We start from the raw sequence: 18,603 nt of genomic DNA on the forward strand, positions 1-18,603 counted from the left end.
TACTATAATGGCAAGATGTGACCTTGAGTGATAGCTAAACACCGCAGTAAGCTTGATGGTAGCAAACTAAGGTGGGGCAGAAGCTGATTTAGACTCAGTGTTTAAAGAAAATAAATCTAAAATTCTCCAAGGGTAGAGGAAGCCTTATCATGTGTATCTCTGCTAAAACTCTTCCTAAAGAAATGCAGGATGTTAAACTGATGCTGTGCAAGATTGCATTACACTGTCGTACAGTCAGCCAGCTAAATTAGACTAGGAGAGCTAGACAATACTTAGTCATAAAACGCTGTTTTGCCCATGATGTTATCAGTAAGAAAATTCATACTATTGCAAGGATGCAAATGATGGCTTAATTATACGCTCCTACTAGCATAAGATGCTTTTAGATCTTTCCCTCAGACTCATGTACTGTGCTAATTAACAGTAATCCAACTGGAGGATCCCAGAGCAATGCTTCTGCATATTCTTTTCAGCTTATGCTGGAGCTCTTATGTTCTTTTCTTAAATAATTAATAATCATTGCTGCCTGCTGTGCTGTGGGTATGTGCTAGTGATCTCAGATCCCAGCATATTTGCACCATTCCTGTTCCTGTCAGCAGCTTGGTTTTGCTCTTTGTATAGGCTTTCATGTTAAGACCTTCATTAACTGGCAGTGGGGTATGGATTTCAGTGGCACTGGGCTTTGATGTCATTAGGTAGCAAGCTGTTAAAGGAAGTGCCACCTATTTCATTACTGTGACTATTTTTATGCAATTAAGTTAAATACCGAGTAGAAAACGGATGCATTTTGCTAAATAACACTTAGTACACGAAGCATTATCATCTTCGGGAGTTTTAAACTTACTTGCTGGGCCCACCAATGTGTATTCTAGGTAAGCAACCTCACTGTTAAGCCTAGTTAGAAACCAAAACGCAGATCAGTGATGGAGCAGGGGTGATGAACCTTTGATGGCTTCTGTCTTCCGTTTTTATTGTTGTTTTTTTTTAATAATTAATTTATCTCTGAGTTCACTGTAGTTTTACTGTCCTTCCATCTGTCTAGGGGAAGGATTACTTTATTGTTGAAAGCTTGAATGACCGAATGGATATTCATTCTAGTTGGAGGTTCTCAGAAGATGGCGTTTTCTATACTTGCTAAATTAGCTTGAATTAAGCTGTACTGAATTTCGCAGTGTCTTTGACTTTCTTAGCATGGCATTATTGAAAAGTGGTCACGTAACCTGTTTTAACATGAATGTGATTTATCTAATATGGCACTACTTCAGAAGTCGTGCTCCTCAGCCGCGCCCTGCTGAACAGGACAGCTGGAAGGGAAGCATGACCTCATGGAGCTGCTCGGCACCATGTCATTTCAGAGGATGATTCTGAAGGTAAGCATGTGGCTCACATCAGGCCTGGAGAAGAGGGGGCTGAGGGGAGCCCTTATCGCTCTCTGCAACTGCCCGAGAGGGGCTGGAGTGAGGGGGGGGGGTGGTCTCTTCTCCCAGGTCACTAGCGATGGGACAAGAGGGAATGGTCTCAAGCTGTGCCAGGGAAGGTTTAGGTTGGATATGAGGGAAATGTGTTCTCTGCCAGAGCGGTCAGGCCCTGGCACAGGCTGCCCAGAGGGGGGGGGGGAGTCACCGTCCCTGGGGGGGTTCAAAGAACCTGTAGACGTGGCACTTGGGGACATGGTTTATGAGGCCTGGGGGTGCTGGGTTGGGGGTTGGACTTGATCTTGGAGGTCTCTTCCCACCTTCATGACTGCATGACTGGCCCCATGGTTTGCTGCTGCCCCGGGGGCTGTGGTGCCGCCCCCGGCTGCTCGGCTTTCGCCCTCCGCTCCCGCCCCGCCTTCTCGGCGCGGCCCGCCCCGGCCCGGCCCTTCCCGCCCCGGCCCGCCCCTTCCTGCCGGCCGGCGGGCGGGGGGTGCCTGCGGCGCCGGCGCTGCCCTGGGCGCCGGGAGGCGGCGGGTCCCTCCCCCGGAGCCGCCCAGGCACCTCCCTCCTTCCCTCCCTCCCTCCCTCCCTCCCTCCCTCCCGCCTCGGGCCGCCGCGGTGAGTCACGACGGAGGAGGCGGCCGCTCCGCTCGGCTCGGCACGGCTCGGCTCGGCTCGACCCGCCCGCGCTGAGGGCTCCCGGCCGCCGCCCGCGCCGCAGGACCGCCGGGGCCGGCCCGGCCCCGCCGCAGGTGAGCGCGGCTGCCCTTTGTGCGCGGCGCCCGGCCGGGAACAAAGGCGTTCGTCCGGGCCGGGGGCGCCGCTCTGCCGGCCCCGGGCCTCCCCGCCGCCGCCCCGCCGGGGCCGGCCCCCGCCACCCTTCCCCGGCCCCGCCGCCCCTGACCTCTCCGGGGCCCGGCGGCGGAGCGGCGGCCCCGCGGTCCCGGGCGCTGGCAGGCCGTGGCCCCGCGGCACAGGTACGGGAGGTGCCTTCTTAATTTTCTGGCATCATCTCTTACGTCATGTGGCACCCTGTTTCACGGCGGCGGTGTCCCACCCCAGCAATGGCCGCGATTTTGTGGCAGGTGAAGTCATTCCCACGTCACGCTGCTTAAGGTGCGCTGGAGCCGTCGGGAGGGCAGGTGTCACGTCCGCGGGCAACAAAACCCGCTCTCTGGACGCCCGGCGCGGGGCAGCCCTCGCTTGTCCCGCAGCAAGCGGGCGATGCTGCCCGGCGCCCCGCTCGTCCGTGGAGCGCCGGGAGCTCGCGTGTTTGATAGAGGGCTTCACCCGGAGGTAACTTCTTCCTTGGCTAAAGATTGCGTTTGTAGAGCATCTGAGACAGCACTCCATAACTTTCAGTTTAGCGTGAAGGTGGGCAAGTGTTTATTGGCATGCCGCAGTTCCGTATCCCTTGGAAAGGTACGTGAGAGAGGAGTAGCATCGCTTTCCGAATATGTTAGTGCTCCAGAAAGCAGGTGAAAGATGACACTAGTTTCTGCTTAACGTCCAGTTTGTGCTTCATCAGGGTTCATTTGACTTGCAGTCTTGTGTTTGCTTTCTCCTCAAGGAGAGAATATTTTGCTCTGCTGTATATCACCTTTTATTTGAGCGTTCCTCATCTTGGCACATTAAGTGAAACAAGCTTTGATGCTCTGCAAGATGAGAGCGAGACATTCTGCAGATGTGGTGGTTTTATAAAAGGAAACCTACTAAACTCCAAGAAACAACAGACACTGGAGACAAGTTAGGTATGCTTGTTCAGTTGTCTGATCTGAGGTGGCTCCGGTGTGGCGATAGGCATGTTTGTCGAATATTTGAAGAACATAATTTTAAAATACATTTACAAAACCAAAATTTATCTTGAGTTTCTGTTGGCCGCTGAACTTGGGTGCTGTCAACTTCTTTCGCCCTTGGTATTTTTGGAGCTCACATATGATGTGAAATAGCCTGCTGAAGGAGAAACACTATGTGAACGGTGAAAAGGGAGGCTAAACTGTGTACTTTAGGAGAGTTATTTTGAAGGTGAGGGGACATACAGAAAGCTACATATTACCACTTTTTAAAAATGCAGGCTTATTTTCTTATCAGTCACTGTTTCTCTTGACAACAGATGCAGCTGGAAAATGGTGGCAGGTGTACTTCAGCTATATTGGAGTTGCTTCACTTTGCCATTAGCTGAAAAAGCATCATCTCTTTTATTGTATCACTGGCATTTTGGTAGAAATTGGCAGCTTCATCAGTGTAATTCAGAGTTGTTGGTAAATGGATTTGTATGCTCTCTTCGTTGATGTGGTGCATCATAATAGTGTAAATCTACAAGGAAGATTGAGCAAACTGGACAAGATGATCTCCAGAGGTCCCTTCCAACCCCTCCCATTCTGAAATGCAAGAGCGAAGGCTGTTTTGAACAAGTTAACTGATAATTGGTTGGCTGAGGTCTCATGGCTTACCCAAAATTGCTTCAAAGCAGTTGTTATCTTTTAGTTCATTTTAAGCATTGCAACAGAAGTTACAATAAGTTGTATAGGGCATAAAAGTGCTTTTGGTATTCTGTTTGACATCCCAGTGGGAAGATACCGAAATCTTCACCGGGAAAATCACCCCGTAGCCTGATCAGAGTCCTTGTAATAAATACACATCAGATACGCCGCAGTGGTCGCTTGCCCGAACGCCTGCGTGCAGCTGCGGACGGGAGCTCTGTCCCCCGCACGAGCAGCGGAGGTGTGGGGAGAGGGCTCTGCTCACCGGACCAATTGAAGCTTCTGTCCGTTGCCTTAACGAGAGCGGGTTAATACTCATACGTCTCACTAGGTACATAACAATGTCAAGTATTGGGGCTGCGCAGAAGGCAAGTTCTGAATGCCAGTTTTATGGGAAGTCTGTAGTTGTATCAATTTCTGCTCTCTTCCAGCCTCTGTGGTTTCCTTCCTTCCCCCATCCAGGGTTTAGAGTACTTTAACTTTGCAAGAGGAGAGAGAAGTTTCCAAAACAACTTGTGTTATTTTCTAAACAAAACCAAAAGTCAATGAAAACAAAACCTAAATTTTGTGATGGCAAACACTGACTGCAATAGCCATCTACTGCTACAAATGAAAAGCCATCCTGCAGTTGCATACAGGCGTACAAAGCGAACACCTGAATGCGTGTGATACGGCGGAGCTAGTGTTAGAGGTTGATGCGTTGCCTGGGAAGCAACTTGGGTGAAATCAATCTATTTATATTAGTTTAATATGAGGTTTTCCTCTCCAGAACATTTGTCATCCGTAACCAATATTAACATTTATGATTTTTAGTAAGTATTTCAATTTGGAAGTTTGTGGTTGACTACAAAGCATCCCTCCTAAGCATCTGACCTAGTTTTAAGTGTCAAAAATGCACCCAAGTGCTGTGCATACAGAGAGGCGGTCGGCTTTGGGAGGCTGCTGTTGAATATGCTTGGAGGAGGTCGCAGTAGGGTTTTTTCCAAAAAAGAAGGATGGGGTATCTTCAGAAATATTTATATATATTTAGATGCAAACCTGTGTTTCTTTGTATCGCAAGCTGTCATCAGGCTGGATCTCCTGCTGAAATGCAACGCGGACAGTAGCCGCTGTTACAGCTATACCACACCGTGCGTACGGAATGCGGAAGCGATTGAACCTGGTGTTAATGTTTTTAATTGGGAAAATTGTAATCCTAATAAATATGCCAAAAGTTTCTATTCTGGGAGCTGGCATAAGTGTTAGAGCTAGAAGGTGGTTATAATTCATATTTCAGATAGTGACAGTAAATGACTTTTTCCGCTACGTTTCCAAATACGTTAATAACCATGATGGTAAAGCTGGTCAATCACGTTCATCTAAACTATCAACGTGGTACTTCTGGAATGGTACGGTGGGGTATTCAACCAAAAATAAACTTTGATTTCTAATAAGAAAGATGTAAAAAAAGAAATCATAGTGTTTAAGAGTTTTAGCTGAGCCCGCTTTAAAAAAAACACTGTCCTGTATGTTTTTCCAATAGACTAACTGAAATCTGTCATATCTTGTAAGATTCTCTCTGAAAGTGTAGGTGTAAAACTATCTTCTAATTTTTTTGTCTTCTGTGTTAAACCATATAACCAGAAACCATACATAATCCATATTCATAATGCTGTTTAAAAATTTCTTTTAAAATAACTCTCTGCATCACAGATATTAGAGATATTTTTTTTTGTTCAGTTTGAGAGTTCTAATTTGCTGGAAGAGTAATAGTATTTATTAATTTAATTCCGGTAAAGCTATTGCGTGTATGCAAATAGTCCCAGATGTTGTTTATGTTTTGATGCTGATGTACACCAAAGATGTAAATTATTGGAATGAAAACATTTTGTCACCTACTCCATGTCCTAAGCAATGTTGTAGCCTAATAGTCTTGCTTCTAAGTATGTGGGAGAAATGATACTTTAAATGTACTAAAAAATTTTTATCGACAAACTTGATATAATTTAGGAAAAAACCCAATTAATTTGTTTACTGCTGTTGATGCTGTTGTATCTCTTAGAATGGCTGAGACTTACAGTTCTTTTTCCCTTTAAAGAGCCGTGGCCTGTCCGTGAACTTCAGTTGGCATAAGAAAGCAGATAGACCAGAATGAGCAAAACTACGGAGTGTTAATAGGTGAGAAGCAACCAAAGATCAGAAAAATAACTGGAAACTGTTAGCTGGTAATTGAATCCAGCGAATACTCTTCTGACTCTGGGATTTATTTTCAGACTCAGTGGTGGGGAGTCATGATGTAACAAATGCTCAAGAAAATGAGGAAAGTTCACTTCTTGTTTCTGCTCACTGCTGGTGATTTGACAGAGTGATACAGTGCTTATGTATGGCTTAAATGTCCATTTGAATCTAGAAGGTGTAAACATACTTTTTGCTTTTCAAAAAGTATGTTCAGGAATATCAAATCTACCAAGTCTATTTTTCTTTTTTTAAAAGTAATATAGATATATTGTTATTATTAATGCTAGTTTAAAAACAAACAAAAATCCCCCCAGCCTAAAAATCTCATCTGGAGATAAACGGTCATGAAGAAGCCACTAAAAATTTCAACTTCTTGCAGTATTGGAATTCCTGTGACTGACTAAATTAGACACTGACTGGGGAACAGAAGTGGAGCCAATAGATCTGTACAACCATTACACTTGTCTCAGGATGTTCTGTTTCCTGCAAACATGTACATCAAGAATCTGCCTGATTTTTCAGAAAGTCCGTTTTCTGTATGCTACAAGGGTAACTTAGAAATATGGAAGCAACAGCAAGTAATCAGCTGTGTTTGTGACCATGACCAAGCTCTGAAACGTTCTGACTCAGTTTTATCCTTCTATAAAATTAGTTGACTGCTTCACAAGAATGTTAAGATGTTTAATTAAAGCATAATTGTTTTGCCTCTGAACTCATCCAGGTCCTGATTCAATGCACACTGGAGTCAGTGAGGAACTTTTAATTAATTTCATTGAGCTTTAAATAAGCGTACATGTACGCACACCCATGTACGCTTAAAGGAAATGTGACCTAAATTTTTGCAGCAGAGTTTCTGTAAAGGAGCGCCGTAAATACCGAAACATTTTAGTGTAAACTACTGATGGAAGTCTTTTTGTAGAAATGAGAAGGGGGTAGTGCAACTGCGGTGATCTCTGGTGCTTGTTGCCATACTAATGTTATTTTAAGAGTTTCCTAACTTTGAGTGTGCTGGATCTTATATAGAAAACTGAAAATTTCGTTGTCTCCTGGCAGCGTGCTCAGCTGGTCAGGGGAGGCAATATCAGACTTGAAGATAAACACAGTTAACCGAATGTTTATGCAAAAATAATCAGCAATAACACACTTAAAATATAATTAACTTAAAGAGTTGATGCCAAATTGGGAAAAATATGAGCATTCACATCTGCTCAGCTACTTTTTTTTCAGGAATGTCTGTAGGTGCCAAATAATACTCATTAGTTTATGTGGAATTCGTGAAAGGTTTTGCTTTACTCCAGAGGTCAGAAGCATCAGGTTTTTTTTAAACAGAACTTCTATCACTGAAAATTTGGTCAGCAGCTACAGGGGACTCGGCAAAATAAACCTTTCACGATTCACGTAAAACTGTTTGCAATGGCTTTATTAATGGCTCGCTGCCATGATTCTTAGTTCGCTAGCTCTCACAAAATACGTTCTACACCTTAAATGAAATTCTGTATGTGTAATAGCGTGTGTGAGGATGTACCTTGGTTTTTAATATATCCATGTCATTGTTCTTTCCTTGGTAGCTGCAACTTTTGACATAACTGCTATAAGCTCCTTCCTTCTGTTGAGAAACTACGTATCATAAGGATGTACTGTAATTGTACCAATGGTTTGGGAGGTGCAGAAGTCCGACTCCAACTTCAGTAATTCTCTTTCCCCGTTCTGCCTTAAATTGGTGGGGGTTGCATCCAGTCCTGCTCGTGGGAACTTACTGAAGCGGTCTGGAATCTCACAGTAGTCTTAACTTGTAGAAGGATCAGCCTTGTCTTGATCGTTGTTGTTAATGGTTTCTAGGCTAACACCTTTTGTTGTCATGGGTATACATTGGAGTTTGATTAATGAAAATTTGTATTGTTGCATCTGCGTGATGCCCCCATTCTTAGGGAGCGATTGCCATTTATCCTGTAAATGCCCCAAATTTTACGTATATAGGTCTCGAAACAGTTTTAAGTATTTAACTTCATTAGCGGTAATCTCTTCATAAATCAAACTTGCTGCACAATTCCCTGTAGTTTTCCATGCAGCTCTGCTTCGTTGCCTTTAACATATGTGCGTTCTCACACTTGCCTGTGATTTTTTCCCAATTTTCGTTGTACTCTGAAATTCATGAGTCCCAGCACTGATGGGGACTTGACACAACCCTTAAAACCCCCTGCAGTTAGCGGTTCATTTCTCTCCAGCCCATGTGTGTGTTTGTACAGTAGTGCTAGAGGGAGATTTCTGCTGTTAAACTAGTGACCTCATACAGGTTCATTTCACAGTTCAGGACTAATATAATTAAGGTAACATTCAAATTTGTGGCTAGGGAGGAAGGAAATTGCATCCCTTTTCCTGAGAAATAGGAAGTCTCTTGAAGGCAAGATTTCCTTCCTTGTAATCCCACTTTACCAAAAAATACGGAAACAAAATATCTGTGGTAAAAGTGGTGTGTAATTAGGAATTTGTTGTAAACTTGTGAACATTAGAAGTCCTTTCTTAAAATTGACAAGGATTTTTTTCCTTCCTCCTTTCTCCATCAGATATCTTTGCAGCATGCTATTGTTTGGTGACCTAAAGAAGGTAACAAAAATACTTTTCTTGAGCTTTTTAGTTTTAGTAAGTCCTTCAGAGAAGAGAGGAACTGGCATACTTCTGGACTTTGATTAAAACAGCTATTTAGACCACTTAATGAAACACAATTGAGCAAAGTTCTCAAGGAGTATTATTTTATGAAGGTCCTGGAAGCAGGGATCTCTTGCCCATATTAGCCATTAATATTAATGATGCTAACAGATCAGAGGGGCCAAAGGTTTTGTGTTGTGGTTAGTGCAAAAAAGACAATCGAGGAATATATTCATATTAGACAAATAGCCATTAATTTTTAGTTCAACTTTAAGCATGAGCTATTAATAAAATACCTCTTTAAATGGTTTAAAAAATTAAAGCATACATTGATTCAAAACAGAACCACTTCTTGGCTCTTTTGGTTATGCAGAGCACCCGTGGGGAAAGCAGCACGGAAGATTTTTTTAGATTCCCCCCCCTCAAAAGGCAAGATAAGTAGGTGTCATAAGGAGTATATTTATCACATTTTACAGCAAATTCTGTTAATATATGAGGCCAGAATATATATCATCTTGTTGTCCAGTGGTTAGGCAATTTGGGTAGTAAAGAACTATTCATCTAAGAGTCTCTGGTCCTAACACTGTACTTTGATACAGTATTGTGAAATATTAACGTGCGAAGTAGTCACCAACCTAATAACAGCTCACCTTGTAATTGCTTTAAAAAAATCTAGTTAGCCATAATCTCTGAACTGTAAAAGATCTGTAGGCATTTTCAGTGTAAAATGTATGCATTAATGATGTTCAGATGTCAGTATAAATCACAGGGCAGCATAGGTCATGTTTTAAATTGATAGCTATCTCTAATATGCTAGGCATCTGTAGAAAGATGCTGCGTTGATGAGTACCAAAGAAATGCCTATAAATATAATAGTGCTCCAGCGAGTGGAATAGTGGAGCAAACCCCTTTCGGTAGGCATTACTCACCATGTCTGCCATTTCTGGGGAGATGTAACAATGCAGTGTGCTTGAGCTGCTGAGTTGTTCACTAGACGACAGGCAGTTTGACGCCAACTATGGTACTCCTGGTTTTGGGGGGCTTTTACTGCATGCTTGTAAACTGAAATTAAATATTATTGTTGTTTTAAACTGGTTACAGACACTTACTGGAACTTTGCCTGTTCTGATGTTAGGCTGTTCTGGAATGGTTTATGGTTGGTTAAGTGTCACTTGCCTCCTTGTTACAGTTGACTGAAACATCACATTTTTGCACTAGATGTAGTTTAATTTCAAAGGAGTTTAATTCCAAAAATCTGAATACAAATACAGTTTTAATGAAATTATTTGGTTGGAAACATACCAAACGATGAAGTGCTTGTCCATTAGCACCGCTGGTAATTCTGAACGTGTGCTTGTCCGTGCATATTTGTTTCCTGTTCCATTTCAAGCCACAGGAGAATTATTGAAGAAGGCAGAAAAAACATCCTGCACCTTTGGGTGTATACATATACCTGCATCAGTTTTGACGTTGTACTCCCCTGTGTAGGCATGGCAGGCTTATTTTATGTTCATTATGGAGGCTGAACCAATTTCTTGCTTCTACAGTGAACTAATTCTTTATCTGTGTTTATCCTTCATGAGTGTAGGGTGTTTGTGTCCCATGTATTGTTATTTTTTAGCCTGTTTAGTTTCTGTAATATAAATGACAGTCTCCAGTAAAACCCCGTTTTAATGCTAATGACCTCTAAGTCTTGAGAGGATTGCGAGTCCAGCGTTACCACTCCTTGCAGAGCTGCTTTGAAAACGTGACTTTGGTCATAAAGCTGATTGACGTTACAAGAAAATGAAGTGACCACAATTAATGGTCTCGATCTTCTTTGTGCATGTTTGTGTATTGGCCTTGGTTCAGTTTCAGCAGTGATCATAGAATAGACGAGCTGCAGGAGGCTCTGTCATTGGTGTCAATAATTAATAGTCCAAAAATATGGTACTTCATAGGTGGAGGTGTTATATGGGTGCATATTTGTACGGTGTGTGTAGCATGCCTACCATATAAAACAGGAGAGAGATGTTGAAAATACTTTGTTGATTCTTGTAAGCTATTGATAAATTTTTTACCTATTATTGGTGCTCTGTTTTTTCACTGGTTTAGCATTTGAGTTAAAATCAAACTATGAAAACAAAGCTAGTTTCTTAACAACAGGAAAAGGCATCTCAAGTTTCTTATGCCTGTGTGCTGAAAAATTCATTTTCTGTTTCTGAAAAGACAGAATATTCACAAAGAGACCCATAGAGAGCATAGCCGTACAGTTTTGATGATGGATGCATAACACGTTTTTTTTACAGCAGTAATTCTTCTGTGTGGGATACCTGGTAGTTAAAATCATTGGCTATCTATCATTAGCGCATAATTTCCTGTTTAGAAGATTTGTAGCGTTGTTATAAATAGGGGAAGAGGTGCCGGAGCCTCTGTGAAAGATGCTGATGATTAGGACAAGAGCAGCACTCATCAATCTGGCCGTTGAAGACCATCTTGAGTAAAGTATTGTAACATTCTTTTAGACTTGTTTCTTTGGCTGGGACAGGATTTGTGTATAAACTGCTGTAGCTTAGTGTTGTCACTTCTTAAAGAATTTTTGACAAATTCATCTTTGAAGTGTGGATACCTTTGTGAAATGAAAGTCTGTCTTTTAAGGTCTTGTTGCTGTTACTACATTTAATTTCAGAGGCTTCAAGTTGACTGACGTGAACTACCTAAAAACCTGTGCTGCCTCTTTCAACTGTATGAGACATGATAGCTGTCCTCTCTTTGAGACATTGCTGCTGTGGTGCGGCAAAAAAAATAACCTGGTTTGTGTGTGCCTGAAGGGCAGGAGGCAAGCGTTAATTTCATAAAAATGGTGATTATAATGGTAGGATTTTTTTGTACAGTTGGTACAAAAAAGCATTGATGTAAGAACTGTTTTAGTAGGTCGGGAAGCTTTTTTGAATGCACTTCATTACTGTTTTTGAAGTCCTTTTTGAAGCTCTGAAAGGTGATCCAGCACTGGAAAAAAAAAATACCCTGCTTGTTTTCATAGATTTTTCCTGTCTAAATGGCAGTGTTTTGGGCTGTTTCCTGTCCCTCTTCAAGAGGGAGGAGTGTACTGTTTTGTTAAAAATGTAAATCTAACATTTAAGAGATGCGAACCTACCACTTGAGTTCCGGCTGTAAATTGACCAAAATCTGACACTGAGGTTCAGGTTCTAAAGGCAGCTAAGAGATAATACTGAACATAGAAACGAAGACACAAAAAAAAAAGTATGAAATATTTCAACTCTTACTGCTCACCTATAAATAGGTAGCTGTTACGAATTCTTCGTTGTCGTTTGCCTCTGGAGATGGGAATTAATCCAGTCTCCAGCTGCCTGTGACTGAAGGTCATGAGTCAGACTGAATTAGAGGAAAATTTGTAGCAGGATTTTGCAGACTCTGATTCGTGACTTCAGGTTTCAGGCTCCAGCTTGGAAGGTTTTCAGGGCTCTAGCTGTTCTCTGTACAATGTCATTTGAAAATTAACAAGGCTTAAAGGTGCAGCATCCCCCTGCACTTACAAGCTTCCCAGTATGACCATGTTTTAACCACTGAAGTGCTCAATAGTGTAACTGTGGAGGCTAATAGCTTAACCTTGGATAATGATATCATAGAGTTAAAGGGACCTCTTCATGCTGGCTGTTAACTCAATTTGTGTAGTGCAAAGGAAACCTGCAGCGGTTGGTTTTATTCACAGTAACTCCTTATCTGAGCTTTTATAATCCTATCCCATTAATTGAGGGTTTTAGGTGCCTTGAACAGAACCAGCCAGATTAAAAAAAAAAAAATTATTGTAGCCAAATGAACTCCTGTTGGATTTCTTCTGGCTATAACTGGAAATGATACAAGATATTAAAGAGGTAGTCAGCTGTGACTTACATTTTAAAGAGTGTGCCAGATGGCCGCTGTAAGTACCCTAAATTATTAAGACCGAATATGTAAAATATTGCATTACTGACAGCTTACTGCCTTTTTTTTCTCTCCTTAATTTAGGCTATGCAAATTCCTCAGTTTCACTTTGTATTTTCCCATACCAGTAAAATGTGGGTGTTCGGAATTTCAGCATTACAGAGGACTACAGTGGTGGGGGGAATATGTAATTTGAAGGAACAAAAGCTCATGTTGCTTTCTCATCGCATTAAATAAGCGTGTCTTTGAAATCAAATGGGATGCTTAAGTAGTTTGCCGTATGCAAAACTGACAAACATACTATTTTTCTAGTGTGTCTTTTCTTTTTCTGTTGGATGTGATTTTTTTTTTTTTGCTGTTTTGGGTTTTTTTTAAAGGGATTATGGGAGGGGAGTCAGCGTAATTTACAAGGTCTTTATTATGAACCCTTCAGTGGCATTGTCCAGCAGAGAAGCACTTACAGGTTTTGAATTCATAGGAGTATAGGTGGAAGTGAGGGAAGTATAGGTGCAAATCTCTAATTTTCAGTTGCTGTGTGTTGGAATCCTCCTCTACTGAAAGCATTCAGTCAAAACAGTTCTTGCCGGTGAGCTTGAGTTTCCTTAGGAGCGGTTTCCATCTGTTCATAAAACAGACTAGTTAAATTAGTTTGAGTACAGATTTCTCCTGTCTACATTTTTTAAAGTCAAAACACAGTAGCTGATGTTCTAAATCTAGTTTGGGCGGGGGAAAAAGGGGGGGTGGAGGCTAACTGCAAAGGCAATATTTTTTCATTACATACTGTTGTGTCCCGGGTCAGTAATTGAAGAGAAAGCTGGTATGGTCTTTTCATTTGTTTTTGGGAAGAATTATGTTTTATTTTCTTTATAAACTTCTTGGGACAAGTAACAGTGTGGGGAGGTAGGGAAGCATCTCAGTGCTAGTGGAAAAGTTAAACATACTTAATCCCCTTCTGCTTTGGTAACATACCTGTAAGGTAGCCCAGTTGTTTTTCAGCGCAGACATACCTGTATCTTTTGGTTCCAAAACCATGTCCAGTTTACTCTCATCCCTAACTTAGGGCCTTGCTGGAAAGCGTAACTTCCATCTATAGAGTTTTGCATGAGGGTGATACTTAACACTTTCTTTTGCCAAGGGGACAGGATTGCACAGGATGCGCAGGATTGCAAAGGATGGCTCTTGCCACAGCCACAGAGGTCGGTGTGGTAGGCAGGCAAACACGGGTCGGAACGGGGATGTCAGGCGTGCTTGACTCTGCCCAGTCCACATGTCGGGCCCTGCAAAGCAGAAGGCATTCCTGTGATCCTCACCCAGCCCCTCTGCAGGCAGCGCGGGGAGCGAAGGGCTGTAGAACAGCACAGTGTTTCCAGTTGTTTACTGACCAACCTCGTTTTCTGCTTGGGAAAGGGAGGGAATGTTTTTAAACTCAAATTTATTGCTTTGGCAAAGCTGGGCTGGCAGTTTTGGCTGTAATATATAGATGTTTCTCATTTATTATTCTGTCTTGTGAATCATATTAAAAATAAATGAGAACTAAATTTCATTCCATATGTTTGTCAAACAAGGGAAAATTAGGTGACCCAATTATGCCCATTTGCAGTGTGTTGGATGCAGCAGGATAAGCTTGTAGGATTTAGTCTTTTAACATGGTTTAGTGGAGAATATAATCATTTCAGACTAAAACTACAGCTTTTGAAATGCACAGGTTAGACTTTTTTATGAGATAGGAATTGAATAATGGCATTGGGGAGTAGAACCGTGCCTAGCTGCAAAACAGATAAGGTATTGGCAGCCCAAACTTTCCTGTTGGCTTTGCGCATCTGCCTCACCCTTACCTGGAGAGACCAGTTCCAGGCTTGATGGAACAGTGCATTCTGTAGGGCTTTGTCAGCCTTTGGCATCTCTTCCTTTAGTGCTAGTAATTCAGGACACGATTACCAGAAATTCAGCTGAGACCCCCCCCAGTATTTCTTTGCTTAGGCCAATAAGTATCAGTGAAGGTGTAACTGGGCTTCTCAACAGCTTGGGCTATTCATTCTTTCGAATGAACAGCTTTCCAGTTGAGTTCTGTTAATGTTAATGGTGTGGGGATTCCTTCAGTCCAGCACACGGTGGTTCTTGTTGTTCTATCTCCCTGTCTGTCTTTTTGTGCTGAAAATACAGATTGAAGTGTTATCTTTCAGGGGATGTTTCTCACAGGCAATATAATATATCTGGCAAGAATAGGTAAATAAATTAATTCTGTGTTTTAACTATAAACGCTAGGATTCATTAGTGCTGTTGATAAAGGTTTGTTTACGATGCATGGGATGTGCAAAATCTGTTTTTATCTTTGCTGATGAGCTGACATTCAGCTGCCAGCATCCTGCGTTTGGCATGTTGCATCCTGATGCTGCTTCAGTTTCCTTATGGTGTTGTAATTCAGTGACATGTACTTGAAAAACATGTTTCTTTTCAAATAGTGTGCCTTACATTTTAGCTTAAACTCATTTAACCTAGAGATGTTTGGGGAAGCAATATGATCTCTTTGGGATAGAACCTAAAGCTAAGACTTTGGCCTTTTTCCATCAAAAATACTCTTTGCGGCAATCTCTGATTCAAGTGCAAACCATTGTGAGGAATTAGAATTATTTAGGACAGAAGGATAAGGATGGATTGAAACGGAAGTCTTTATGTTCAGAGTAGGTTTCATTTCATTTCCATGGTAAAGGACCTTGCATGGTTTTGTCTGTTCTTAAATCCTGGCTGCAAAAGGAAGCCTATTGGGGCGAGAAGAATTTTGATTGTAAGTTTGAGAAATGGTTTTATGTTCTTGTATTCTAGTGACACCTAAGTTGGAAAGTGTTCAGTTGTTTCCTCGTCTTTGTTGGGAGTACGTGGTACTAAGCTAAGCTTTGACAGGACCTTGTGACCAGGAGAAAATCTGAATCTTGCTTTATGTGGTAGAAGTGCCAACGGGTGTGATGAGCCCAAGCAACTCCTTGTAGTGCCTGTGGAAGCGTGGAGAGGCTTGTGTTGAGGGTGAAGTGATACAGACCAGAGTCCTGTGGCATTAATAGACTAAATGAAGCAGCCTGCACTTGTTTAGACAGAGGCAAAAAGTTGGAACTGAGCATAGGCAAAATAAACAGTGTTCTAGAAGGTGGATATAGGAGAGCAAAGAAGGAGAATTTAGAGCTGGTAATTGCAACTGAGGCAAAGAGTTACCTGACCGGAAAAATGCTTCAGGGGTGGATCATGGTGTAGCACGCAGCTCTACTGCAACGCTTCAGATCGTGAGCAAAACTCGTGCTAGTAGTGATTCAGCTGTTCCTCAGCTGTCTTGCTAAACTCTTTCTCATATTTTGCACTTCTTCCCTCCCACCCTCAAAATACACACTTGCGAAATATTTTTAGATCTTATTTCTTAGGGTTCATTAGAGATGAATGTGGAAATGTTGACGTGTAGTTGAAAACGTTGGAAGTGTGAGCTGCCATTTAGGTAGGAACAAGTTGGTAGGAGAACCTTTGTGTGGCTTTGGACTGATAATCAGGCCTCTTAGTCTTAATTTTTTTCACATAGTTTTAAGAAAAATAAACCTGTGGGTTTTTTATTTTTATTTTTATTTTTATTTTATTTACTCCAGTCATTTTTGGAGCCTTTAGAAGTAAAGGTGCTCATTACTCAGAGAATGTGCCCTGTGGTTTAGCAGAGAAGTGAGTCTCAAGTTCTGGTGTGCAAGCTCGATGTCTGCCCATGTATTTGATGTGATGGTGGTGTGAGCTCGGCTTGGAGCAGCCACGTGGAGCGGGCAAAGACAGCATGGTTTGAGTGCTGCTGCTGACTTGAGGGGGGCTGGACTTCTGCTTGAAAGTGAAACGGTGATGGAAGCCTTCGGGCTGGTTATGAAAATGGACTGTCTGTGGAGGCTTTTGGTTCTCAGCTGAATTCCTCTGAATTTATAGGGTGAGGAAAACATTTGATCTTTCTGTTTTGATTTCTATTTGGTGTTACATGTTACAAATGCATAGATTACTATTTGCAATTTGGGGCACGCGTGGGGAATTTTCATGGTAACTATAAATACGTTGTTGCTGTCAGTCGGACAGAAGTGCATCTCAGAAGTGGTTACTTCCCATGCTCTAATCCTTTTCTTTAGGAAGGAGTTCACACAGTTGTGTGGGGAGTATTTGTGCGGTGGTGGTGGGGTGTCTTTGAAGTCCATAGAAATGAGAACAGCAATTAGTTACTGCAAACGTTCCTGTTGTCAGTGCTGTAGATAATCTTTCTTGGGACTGCATTGCATATTTAGAGGGCAAGAACAGTGGGAACTAATTAGTGAGGCAGGGCTTAAATAATCCTTTCAGAGCAGGCAATTCCTCTCCTCTGGAGAGGTGAAATGATGCTTTTAAGCCATTGATAAAGCTCAGCTGCTTCCAACACTTGTTACTAAGAGACACTGTAGGGAACCTATGGGCGAAGCTAGCAGGTATTTTGGATTCAGCATTTCTCTGACAAACTTGGTGTACTGAACAGTTGAGTAGCTCTAGCTACTCCTGTCTTGTTTCCCTGCTAGCAATGACGCCTGCATGGGGTGGCAGACAGCCATGGAAGAAATTGAATTGGTCTAGAACTGCCTGGCTTGTTGACCACACAAAAAAAAAGGATGTTTGGTAAATTGAAGCTGGACTTTATTAACAGATGGTGCAGGTATACATATATTCCCTAATCAGAAACTCTTAATTAAGTACAGTAACGTACGCTATTAACTACATGATTCTGGCTGCGATGCTGTCCCGAGTAGCAGCACTTGCTATTCCATTGCGCGTTACAGCGGGCTTGAACTGTCCCTTCATCTGTGAGATTGCGCTGCTTGTCTTAGAGGCTAATGGGATGGATAGGAAGAGAATACATTTTTGCCATGCCCTGATATCTAGTGTCAGTTGTAAAATATGTTCAGAAATATGTCATGTGTCTATATAAACAAAAAAAGTCTATAACTGTTAGCTGTTCGTGACTGAACAGTGAGGTTGGTCTGAAAAATTCTGTGCAAAGGGTTTTCCAGGCCAACTTTCAAGTGCCAGTCTTCGTAATTACTACATTCAGATAACATATGCATGGTTGAAAACAATAATTTTGGTCAAAATCAGCATGCTTTACATTCCTCCTTAGTTTTCCTCAAATCTTTGGTAGTCTTTTTCTTCTTTTTCTTTTTTTTTTGTATACTAGAAGAAATTAAGTGTCACAGCGTTAATTGTTTTTTTTCCAGGGAGTTGGGTTTTATGCTGAAAGCTTCTTAAAGAATGCAAAGCTTGAATGCATTCCATTCTCAAGTGATTGGGAATGTCATTGGTATGGTCAGGGTGTAAATCCTGCAGATGAAGAATAGCTTGACCTTTAAAAAACTTATTCGTTAAAAATAAAAAGGGTCTGCAAACTCCAGACAAGCCTACAGCTTTATGAATTCTGGCTGGACCGTGTTCTAAAGCAGATTGTGATTCAAAGCATATTGAATGGAGGGTCTTTCTGGTTTTCAGCTTTGTGTATTTCTGTAATGCTTTGCTCATTTGTTTTCACAGGGCAGTTTCCTCATACATTTTTTCCAGCTACGATCATTAATTGGGACTGAACACGTGGATTATCTGATCTGCTGTGGTTTTTAGAAGCAGGTATGTTGGCAGGGAAAGCTTTGGTGTTCTACTGGTTGGGGATGGGGATATGATGATTTCATCTATGTGCCAGAAAGAACTGTAGAGCTAGGGAAATTCTGCTTAACATTTCATTATGTATAGCGTGTTAATGTAGCTTTCTTGAGAAAGCAAAGCTGATAAGTACTTTGATAAGATTTTTCAGTCCTTTGCTTGTAAAGATGGATTGTGCTGTCTTCTGGGCATAGGCTAGCTTTGTAAGTGGTTTTGGAATATGTGCTCGGTAG

At 41.9% G+C, this 18,603-nt stretch overlaps 1 protein-coding gene across 2 annotated transcripts in view; it reads left to right on the top strand.

The window, feature by feature from the left end:
* Window positions 1-1,903: 1,903 nt before the first annotated feature.
* CTNNBIP1 (catenin beta interacting protein 1) overlaps window positions 1,904-18,603 on the top strand; it is a 33,233-nt gene continuing 16,533 nt past the window's right edge. Inside the window, exons 1-3 of one of the 2 annotated variants that reach the window (XM_075113817.1) lie at window positions 1,904-2,170; window positions 5,979-6,058; window positions 18,248-18,337. The gene's annotated coding sequence lies outside the window, so the exon portion shown is untranslated. The remainder of the gene's footprint in view (window positions 2,171-5,978; window positions 6,059-18,247; window positions 18,338-18,603) is intronic. The other variant, XM_075113818.1, reaches the window with a different exon arrangement.

Source organism: Phalacrocorax aristotelis, chromosome 19 (assembly GCF_949628215.1).
Source record: "Phalacrocorax aristotelis chromosome 19, bGulAri2.1, whole genome shotgun sequence".
In the NCBI taxonomy this organism is placed as follows: domain Eukaryota; kingdom Metazoa; phylum Chordata; class Aves; order Suliformes; family Phalacrocoracidae; genus Phalacrocorax; species Phalacrocorax aristotelis.